The sequence below is a fragment of the Babylonia areolata genome, chromosome 10 (genome assembly GCF_041734735.1).
Source record: "Babylonia areolata isolate BAREFJ2019XMU chromosome 10, ASM4173473v1, whole genome shotgun sequence".
Classification (NCBI taxonomy): Eukaryota; Metazoa; Mollusca; class Gastropoda; order Neogastropoda; family Buccinidae; genus Babylonia; species Babylonia areolata.
Window position 1 is genome coordinate 11,639,681 of NC_134885.1, and position 11,966 is coordinate 11,651,646.

The window sequence follows — 11,966 nt, forward strand, 5'->3', positions numbered from 1 at the left end:
TGGATTACACATATCTTATGCCTGTCTGTCTGTCTGTCTGTCTGTCTCTATCTCTCTCACTCTTTCTCTCTGTCTGTCAGTGGGTTACACCAATCTTCGGTCTGTCTGTCTGTCTCTCTCTCTCTCTCTCTGTCGCTCGCTCTTTCTCTCTCTCTCTCTGGACAACACCCATCATCTGTCTGTCTGTCTCTCTGTCACACACACACACACACACACACACACACACACACACACACACACACACACAACACAACACAACACACACACACACACACACACACACACACACACACACACACACTTGTGTACAAAAGCATACAAAAGCAAATCATGTTTTGATGTTTCATTAGTGCTTCAAAACCATAGTTATGATGTGCAAAACGATGATACATGGTGTCTGTAATGAAACATGTCTTAAAGCTTCAGGTAAAACAAGGTAGGATTCACATTGTGTAAGAGATGATTACAGGGAGAGGGAGAGAGAAGGGAGAGAGAGAGAGAGGGGGGGGGGCAGAGAGAGAGAGAGAGAGGACTTCGACCAGTTTTCATATCTACCTGAAAACTTTGACGTAGTGTGGACTGGTTTGCATCGCACCCCTGAAAAAAAAACTGGTTCAATCTGGCAATATATTAGTAACTGATATGAATTCACTGACTGGGCCGTGTACGAAATGCCTTACTTTCGTTTGTTGCATTTGACGGGCGGGTGCAATAGCCGACTGGTTAAAGCGTCGCAGGATACCTGGGTTTGAATCTCGGTAACGGCGCCTGGTGGATAAAGGGTGGAGATTTTTCCGATCTCTCAGGTCAACGTAATTATGTGCAGACCTGCTTGTGCCTGAACCCCCTTCGTGTGTATACGCAAGCAGAAGATCAAATACGCGCGTTAAAAGATCCTGCAATTCATGTCAGCGTTCGGTGGGTTATGGAAACAAGAACATACCCAGCATGCACACCCCGGAAAACGGAGTATGGCTGCCTACATGGCGGGATAAAAACGGTCATACACGTAAAAGCCCACTCGTGATCATACGAGTGAACATGGGAGTTGCAGCCCATGAACGCAGAAGAAGAAGGTACATGTGAGCATAAATGCAAGTCTAAGCAGACCCGAATCTGTTCTGAAGGCCTCTTATTTTACTATAATGTATATACATTTTTTTCAAAGTCACCGTTTATTATTACATCCACTGAATTCCATGTGCAATGAGATGTTGTCCTGAAAACTGAACAGATTGTATTCTGAAACTGTTGATGAATTTCGTGAGCGTTGACTTGGACAGACTGAAGGAGGGTGGGGATGGAGAGAGACAGTGTCAGTTGATTGTCGAGCATTCCCATTAAGTGGAGTGAAGCTGTATCTTGCTTCTGATAAGCAAGGGCCAGTAATTTCCAACCAAATGTTTCTTGTGTTTTTTTTTGTTTTTTTTTTACTCACGTAAACAAAGTGAGTCTGCGTTATAACCTTGTGTGAGTGTGTGAGTGTGTGTGTGTGTGTGTGTGTGTGTGTGTGTGTGTGTGTGTGTGTGTGTGTGTGTTAAACATTAACATTGCCATTTTCTCTGGAAATACATTATCTGCCAATACCAGATTTGGCTAAAACATAGTAGGAAAAAAAATCTTAGGTTGCAAGTCTCCCGAATTACACCGTAGTTCCGGATCCTTAACGGTTTATTTCCGTCAGGCTCGTTCCGGAATCCGAAAAACCACATTCCCGTCCAAGCTGCCAGAACTTAGGCTACGTTTGGGAAGACGGCATGCAACTACAAGAAAAGAAATACAAATTCTGGACAGAACACATACAGTGACACTAACTACACCACTGACGTGCTTACTGCATATGAATATTCAAATGTGGATACTGAGTTAACTAGAATGAACATAAAAAGAAAAATTGAATCAAACGTTTCTTTCAGTTTCGGTCAGCCTGTTGTCGAACTGGCTTGTGCAGATCTATACATGTTACAGTGTGCCTGAGGTGATGTCAACGTCTCCTTTACAGCCGTTTTAAAAGAAAATATCAAATAATCGAAATATGCAAAGAAACCGATGGTGTCTTCACCTCAAATACAATAATATAATTGTGGCGCTAAAACAGCTTGAATATCAATTTTCGTCGTTTGATGTCAGATGTGGCGCAACAATGGGTATCAGACTACTTATTTCTGAACAGAACATCCGTGGTTAGACCCCGCAAGCAGGTTAACTCTCTCCATACGAACGGCGAAAGAGACGACGTTAACAGCGTTTCACCCAAATTACCGTCATCAAAATATTGCAAGTGGAAGGCTCTTATACTGAAGAGGTGAATGTTGACAAAGAATACCACAATTCTGACGACGGAAGCTGAAGGTTGGGTCATTCAGACACCCACTGGACATCCGAGGGGTCTGTGTAGAGGAGAAGAGAGGACTGGCCGTACTGAGTGAGTTAAAAAAAAATGAATATCGTTTATGAATATTCAATACAGGATTTTCACGATTTTTTTTTTCTTTTTTCTTTCTGATGATCCCGTTACTGGACACAGCGCGTGTCACAAGTGAGTCTTGTAGGCCTTGCCTCTCTTGTTTGTTGTTGCTGTCGTTGTTGTTGATTCTAACGACTAAGTCTTTTGATTCCTCTGCTTTGACACGATACTAAAAACACTGTTTGTTATCAGTATACACGCTGAGAGCAGTTAAGTAATTTCATTGATGTGTCACATCTTATCTTTTTCTTCTTTTTTTTTTTATCATGTAACGTCTTGTGCAAGTAACGTAATCATGAAAGTTTGTTGTTAAAATTGTGAGGAGAAAAAAAAAGAAGGTAATATTGCATACTGAATTATGCAAGAACATTGTATTATGTGAATATGTAGCTAAAGTATTGATGATAAATCAGTAAGGTTTTGGAAATGAAAAGAAATCAAAGTGAAAAAGAAACATGCTTGGGGGGAGGGGGGGGGGGGGGGGGGGGGGGGGGGGGGGGGGGGGGGGGGGGGGGGGGAATGGATACACCTGGACATTGTGATGTTTCTAGTTTGGCTGAGTGGAACTGTACTGGAAAACAGCCGCCGAAATACAGCGGTCAGAAAGGGCAATCTCCTCGAAGATCAGACCCAATAATTCTACTCCTGTGTTCTTTGGAGGAAAATGTGTTATCGCTCTTCGTTTTTTGTTTGTTTGGTTGGTTGGTTGGTTTGTTTCTTTTTTCTTTTCTTTTTTTTTGTTTTTTGTTGTTGTTTTTGTTTGTTTGGGGGGTGGGGGGTTAGCTTTGTTTCCGTAAATCGTCTGGGTGGTAGATTAGATCAGGTGATGGGTTACTGCGTGAAATAGGAGGTTGGGGAGGTGGGGGGGGGGGAGGGGGGGAATGACAGGAGAAGGGGTGAAGAGAAGGATCTGGAGACAGGGGTTTCAGTTTCAGTTTCAAGAGGCGGTCACTGCGTGAGGACAAAGCCTTATGCGCTGCACCACACCTGCCAGGCATGATGTCTGACCGGCAGCATAACTCAACGTGCTTAGTCAGACCTTGAGTGCATACATATACATGTATCTGTGTACCCATCAGTGAGGGTTTCATCTACAGAATTTTGCTTGGAGGACAACACTCTCGTTGCCATGGATTCTTATTGTCTCATCCGAGCGACTAGACATTCAGTTCGATTTTCCAGTCAAAGGAGAAAGGACTAGAGCGAGATTCGAACCCAGACTCTCACGGGCTCTGTATTGGCAGACGAGGGTGTTAACCACTCTACCACCTTCCTCCTCACAGAGAAAAGACAAGAGGAGACAAGGGGAAGGTGGGGGAATACGTGGGAGCATGTAGGGGAGGTCCTAGAGAGGAGCAGCCTGTCCAGCATCGAAAGCCTGCTGATCCAGTGCCAGCTACGCTGGACAGGACACGTTGTCCGCATGACAGACAGCAGGATCCTGAAGACGCTTTTGTATGGCCAGCTGAAGGAAGGCCACCGTGAACTTGGAAGACCCTGCAAGCGCTTCAAGGACACCTTGAAGACAACCTCAAAGCCTGTTACATAGACATCGCTTCCTGGGAAACTGATGCCCTTGACCGTTGTCGCTGGAGGATGTTGTGCTCTAGTGGCATAAAGACGTTTGAAAACAAGAGAACGCTGGCCATTAAGGAGAAGCGTCAGCGAAGGAAGCAGGGCTCAACTTCTGGAGACGTTTTCCCTTGCAGCACCTGTGGGAAGTGCTACGCATCCAGAATTGGCCTCTTCTCCCATATGAGGACACACACCGACAGATAAGCCTGCCTGCCTACTCATCCGTCGGATCGACGGGAGACTCCATCATGTAGGGGAGGGGGTGGGGAGTATACATATATTATGTGTATTTGATTTCTTTGTTTCATTTTGTGTTTCTTTTGTATACTGCCGTATGGTGTTGGCTATCACGGCCTGAACAGTGCACTGGGTCTCAGTGCTGGAGGCAACACAAGAGCTGTCCTCTGACCAAACTCTGTAGACGAAATCTGCTCTGATAGGTGCACACACACACACACACACACACACACACACACACACACACACACACACACACACACACACACACACACATATCTATCTATCTATCTATCTATCTATCTATCTATCTACATACAAGTGGAGTGATGGCCTAGAGGTAACGCGTCCGCCTTGGAAGCGAAAGAATCTGAGCGCGCTGGTTCGAATCACGGCTCAGCCGCCGATATTTTCTCCCCCTCCGCTAGACCTTGAATGTTGGTCTGGACACTAGTCATTCGGATGAGACGATAAACCGATGTCCCGTGTGCAGCATGCACTTAGCGCACGTAAAAGAACCCACGGCAACAAAAGGGTTGTTCCTGGAAAAATTCTGTAGAAAAAATCCACTGCAAAAAAAAAAAAGAAAAAAAAAAAGAGTGGCGCCGAAGTGTAGCGACGCGCTCTCCCTGGGGAGAGCAGCCCGAATTTCACACAGAGAAATCTGTTGTTATAAAAAGAAATACAAATATAAATATATATATACATATAACTATATGCACTCAAGACCTAAGCACGTTGAGTAATACTGTTGGTCAGGCATCTGCGTAGCAGATGCGGCGCAACGTATATGGATTTGTCCGAACGCAATGATGCCTCCTTGAGAAACTGAAACTGTCAGCATTGGTCAAGTAATTGTCAGTAATGGTCAGCAGTCGTAATCAGTGCTCAGTTAACGTATAACCATCACAAACTAATGCAATTTGAACATTGTTGTTAGCGATCAGCAATGGTCAGGTATCGGTAAAAAAAAATAAAACAAAAAAAAAAACAACAAACCTGCCAGCACATTATGACAATGCACAAACATGACAAAATAACGCGATCTGAGCACTTTGGGGCAATGGTCAGCAATGACCACACAGTAGTGTTCAGTAGTGACAACCTGCCAAGAGGTCATAATGATGATGATAATAATAATAATATTATTATTATCAATGATGATGATAAAATTCATATAGCGCTGAATCTTGTGCAGAGACAAATCAAAGCGCTTTCACACCAGTCATTCACACGCATACATAACTCTAAAACTGGAGAAATCGAAGACAAGGAAGAGGCAGGGAAGGGAGGCTATTTGGGGAAGAGGTGGGTTTTAAGGCCAGACTTGAAAGAGCTGAGTGCGGAGGCCTGACGAAGTGAAAGACGAGGTTCATTCCAATTGCAAGGTCCAGAGACAGAGAAAGAACGGCGGCCAACAGTCGAGTGTTTGAATGTGGGTATGCGTAAACAGAGTGGATCCGAAGCCGATTGTAGAGACCGAGGTCATAATAAAGTACATGCATGTCAAAACATGCACGGGATGTATTAGAATATCATAATGTATTGGAATATGCACAGGATGTATTAGAATATTAGAATGTATTAGAATGTGCACAGAATGTATAAGAATATTATAATGTAATAGAATGTGCACAGGATGTATTAAAAAATGAAATAAAAGCAGAAACGTTTGTGTGTGTAGGGGTGGTGGTGGTGGGCAAATTTTCGAATAATGCTGCTTGGTAACCGAAACAGTATCAGTATCAGTAGCTCAAGGAGGCGTCACTGCGTTCGGACAAATCCATATACGCTACACCACATCTGCCAAGCAGATGCCTGACCAGCAGCGTAACCCAACGCGCTTAGTCAGGCCTTGAGAAAAAAAAAGAAAAAAAAAAGCGTAATACATAAATAAATAATAACAAAACAAAACAAACAAAAACAGCATGGGTGAACGAGGAGTCAGGGGAAGGGGGGGGGGGGGTGCGGGGGGTAGGTTCCAGAATGTCCCTCGGGGGACAGTTTAGGACACTGACCAGTTCCCCTAGAGATGATTTGGGGCCTACTGAATTGGTGTGGATTGGAGAAGTTTCAATAACTATAGCCCAGACCTAAAACTTTCTCTTACTTCCACCACGTTGAATTTGTATTTGTTTTTTTTTTTTTTATCACAACAGATTTCTCTGTGTGAAATTCGGGCTGCTCTCCCCAGGGAGAGCGCGTCGCTACACTACAGCGCCACCCATTTTTTTTCTTTTTTTGTATTTTTTCCTGCGTGTAGTTTTATTTGTTTTTCCTATCGAAGTGGATTTTTCTTCAGAATTTTGCCAGGAACAACCCTTTTGTTGCCGTGGGTTCTTTTACGTGCGCTAAGTGCATGCTGCACACGGGACCTCGGTTTATCGTCTCATCGGAATGACTAGCGCCCAGACCACCACTCCAAGGTCTAGTGAAGGTGGAGAAAATATCGGCGGCTGAGCCGTGATTCGAACCACCGCGCTCAGATTTTCTCGCTTCATACGCGGACGCGTTACCTCTAGGCCATCACTCCACACTTACTTTTGGGAGTAACTTCAATGCAGGTTGTAAAAGTAGGACAGCCCAGAATGATGCCGTGGTAAAAATCCATTAGGGGTGTAGATTGAGGATATGTTACACCGGTTTCGTCAGTAGATACGAATACTAAAAAAAAAAAAAAAAAAAAAAAAAAAAAAAAAGTTTGAACCTATGTGGGTGAGTTAATTTGTAATAAGACTATAAACTTCTCTCCCCAACCTCCCCCCCCCAACTCCCCTCAGCCCCCCCCCCCCTCTTTACTACCCCTGCACATCCGCAAATAATAATAATAACAACTATAATGATAATGACGATAACAGTGATGATAATAATAGAAGACCAGATATACGATGAAATGAATGAGAATGAACCAGGATGCGGGTGGTATGACTGAGAACGGGGAAGAGAATTTACAACCACGTTGAACATTTGAGTAGGCGAGTGAATGTGTGTGTGTGTGTGTGTGTGTGTGTGTGTGTGTGTGTGTGTGTGTGTGTGTGTGTGTGTGTGTGTGTGTGTGTGTGTGTGTGTGTGTGTGTGAGAGAGAGAGAGAGAGAGAGAGTGTATGTGTTTGTCAGTCTATCTGTACGTCCGTGTGTCGGTTTGTGTCTGTGCGTGCGTGTTTCGAGTGGGAGAGACATCAATCTTCTGAGACATAATTGCAAACGCAGCGTTTCATTCCTGAGGAGAGAGAGAGAATAGAGAGACGGAACGGAGAGAGGAAGGGAGGGAGAGAGAGTGGGAGAGAGGGAGAGAGAGAGGGGGGAGGGAGGGAGAGTGGGAGAGAATGAGAGAGAGGGAGGGAGGGAGAGAGAGTGGGAGAGAGAGGGGGAGGGAGAGGGAGTGGGAGATAGGGAGAAAGAGGGGGGAGGGAGAGAGAGTGGGAGAGAGGGAGAGAGAGAGGGGGGAGGGAGAGAGAGTGGGAGAGAAGAAGAGAGAGGGGGGAGGGAGAGAGAGTGGGAGAGAGGGGGGAGGGAGAGAGAGTGGGAGAGAGGGAGAGAGAGAGGGGGGGAGGGAGGGAGAGTGGGAGAGAAGGAGAGAGAGGGGGGAGGGAGAGAGAGTGGGAGAGAAGGAGAGAGAGGGGGAGGGAGAGAGAGTGGGAGAGAGAGGGGGAGGGAGAGGGAGTGGGAGAGACGGAGAGAGAGAGGGGGGGAGGGAGGTGGATAGAGGGAAAGAGAGAGAGAGAGAAGGGAGGGAGTTCGTGAGAGGGAGAGAGAGTGGGGGGGAGAGGGGGAGGGAGGTGGAGAGTAGGAGAGAAGGAAAGAGAGAATGAATGAATGAATGAATGAATGAATGAATGAATGAATGAATGAATGAATGCATCTGTGTTGTTTATGGATATATTGATCCTCAAACAAGGGAGGGCAAAGCCCACAGCGTAAAGAAAGGGTAATGAAGTACAAAGCACAATTATCAATATATAAATTATTCGTCATCAACAAACACTTAATTTTCACATAACATTAATTTCCAGGAATAGCATATCCGTACACACACACACACACACACACACACACACACACACACACACACACACACACGTTATACATGTGCAGACACTGGTTATCACACACACACACACACACACACACACACACACACACTGGTTATAAAATGTACAGACATTCGTGTATCATTGTGTTGATCTCGGTGGAACCTAAGTTTTAGGCATCATGTCTTGACTATATATATATATATATGGTCCGTACATGGAACGTTTCCGCGGATGTAACCGCTAAGGAAAACCTGTGCCTGTCTTGTTCTCAAGGCCTGACTAAGCGCGTTGGGTTATGCTGCTGGTCAGGCATCTGCTTGGCAGATGTGGTGTAGTGTATATGGTTTTGTCCGAACGCAGTGACGCCTCCTTGAGCTACTGAAAACTGAAACTGGGCCAAAGCCAAAATAGTAACGTTTTTTTGTGTTTTTTTTTTTCTAAAGTGGCTATCTCTGCAAATAATTCACGGACTTTTATAGCTTCAGAAACAAACCTCGCCATTTCGACCTCGTATTCTGATGAGAATAAATGTCGCAATACTGGTCACATCAGAGTTTAGTGTGTGAAACAAAATCGATGAATTTCTCTCCTGTTAGGTTTTTATACTTTGGGCACACAAATATAAAATGCAGCTCTTCTTCTTTTACTTCTTTTTTTATCACAAAGAGAACAGTTCTTCATCTGAGGATTTGCAGCATATCGATACTCATTACAAATATGATCATTTACACCACACCTGAATCTTACAAGACAGTCCTGTGGTCTTTTGCTTTTGATTTGTAAATGGTCGGAATGGCTGAAGCTGCACACTTTGCCCAACTATTCTGTTCGTGGAAAATATGTCATTCTCCATTAGTTCGGAGAGAGAGAGAGAGAGAGAGAGAGAGAGAGAGAGAGAGAGAGAGAGAGAGAGACAGAGACAGACAGAGAGAGACAGAGACAGACAGACAGACAGGTTCAAAGATTCAAAGAAATTTAATCCTTTTGCCCCTTTTGGAGTGTGGAGGATACAGACTCATTGAATCACAACTTCAGTCCAACAATGTCACCAAAACAAGTAACACACACACACACACACACACACACACACACACACACACACACACACACACACACCGCGCGTGTATGATAATGATTTGCAACCATTCAAACTTCAACATATTGGCAAGTATGTTTTGGATGTAACTTAAAGCTACACACCCTTTCCAAGTTTTATTAATTCACTTAAGTTGTGTTTTTCTTTCCCCCAACGCGAAATAAATTGCGTAAACCGAACATTGATACATCCGACTGATATTTGCGTGGCATGAATTTGTTTCAAATTACAATATCTTTAAGACATTCGAAACCAAAATGAAATTCATCCCCAACACTTCCCATATAAACACTCCTTGCAAATACTGTTTTCTCTTTTTTCGCCTTCTCTTTGACCCAGTTCGATCTGCAGTTTATGATGACTGCAACGAGGCTTTGTAAAACAGGATATATGTATAATGACTACCAAGTTAAACCGATCTCTCAGTCAAAGAAGGCTACTCACTTGCGTAGCATTCGTCGGCGATCCGGCCGGCTTCTTCAGCGCAACTGCTGGGTAGAGAACTAGCAGCTGTGCGCATCGCCGTGAGCGAACTCACGACAATGTGACTTGACGAGTGAGGAGTACACCGATATATGTATGTATCTGGGAGTCGTGAGATTTTTTTTTTTTTTTTTTTCGACAGGCAAAGACAGAGAAAACAGTAATGAAGTTGCCCACTTAACACACCATGCAGTTCAAGCACCTCCCACAGCTTATTTCCTACTGACCCTGTCAAAAGCTTTTTCTTGGTCTACGTAGACGAGGGTGGATCTGCGTTTTTGGTATTCGCACGCTCTCTCAAGGGGTTATCAGAGGGCGAAGACAGCGTCTGCACAGCGTCGCTCATGTCCTGAAGCCAAACTGAGCTTCCCTGAGCATTGGATCCACTGGTGCTCTGGTGCGCTGCTCCAGAATCTTGGCGACGGTGAAGGTCTCCCCCAGGGAGATCAGCCTGAATTTCACTCAGATGAAAATCAGTTGTGGCAGAAATACAAATACAAGGCAATACAATACAATGCAATGTGGTGCAATACTATGCAATACCATGCCATGCCGTACCATGCGATACAATACAATACATTACAATACAATGCAACATAGCAAAATGCAATACAAGGCAATGCAACACAATGCAATGTGATGCAATACTATGCAATACCATGCCATATCATGCGATACAATACAATACATTACAATATAATGCAAGATAGCAAGATACACTACAAGGCAATACAAGGCAATGCAACACCATGTAATGCAATGCAATGCAGTGCAATACAACACAACACAACAAAATACAACACAATACAACATTATACAATATATAAAGCAGCCAATATCTAAAATTCAACATGATCTTCAAGGTTTAGGAGGAAAATTAACAAACCATATTGGCCTACGCCGGTTATGAAATCGGATCTGACGATGTTACATATGATTGAAGATTCCCACACCAAAAGCTTACATTGTATATCTAGATCTGCTTCTTCAATTCCCAATTTGAAATTATATCAGACACATGCAGGTGTGTGTTACAGGGGCTTAATGTGCCTTTTTTTTCTTTTTTTTTTTTTTTTTAGTCGTTCGTCTCCAAGGTTTGGACAGTACACAGAAAATAAAGTACATATAAATCATAGAGGGATAGGGGAAGAGGAGGGAGAGGGATAGGGGAAGAGGGGGAAGAGGGATAGGGGAAGAGGGATGGGGGAAGAGGGATAGGGGAAGAGGGATAGGGGAAGAGGGATAGGGGAAGAGGGATAGGGGAAGAGGGATGGGGGAAGAGGGATGGGGGAAAAGGGATGGGGGAAGAGGGATGGGGGAAGAGGGAGAAGAGGGATTGGGGAAGAGGGATAGGGGAAGAGGGATGGGGGAAGAGGGATGGGGGAAAAGGGATTGAGGAAGAGGGATAGGGGAAGAGGGATGGGGGAAAAGGGATTGAGGAAGAGGGATGGGGGAAGAGGGATGGGGGAAAAGGGATTGAGGAAGAGGGAGTGGGCAATCCAACAGTGAGAGAGAGAGAGAGAGGGGGGGGGGGAGCGTTGTCCTTGGCAAAATTCTGCAGGAAACAAATCCACTTTCATAGGAAAACAAAGACACTTACAGGCAGGACAAAAAAAACCCAAAAAAAAACCCAACAAAACACACACACACACACACACACACACACACACACACACACACACACACACACACACACACACACACACACACACACACACACACACACAAAACAAAAAAACAAAACAACAACAACAACAAAAAGGTGGGTGGTGCTCTCAGCGTAGCTCTGAGGAGAGCAGCCCGACCTTCACAGAGAGAGAATTCTGTTATTACAATACAATACAATACAATATAATACAAGACAAGACAAGACAAGACAAGACACACAACAGACACACTTCTGCCAGAACTGACTCCAGAAAAGGGAAAAAACAAAACAAAAACAAAACCGAAACAAAAGACGTGGGAAATGGGGGAGGGAGGGAGGGAGTGGGTGGCTAGGGGGTGGCCAGGGAGAGGGGGTTGGGGGTGGGTGGGTGGGTTAATGTTTATTTGTCTTGTCATTTCGGAGAAAT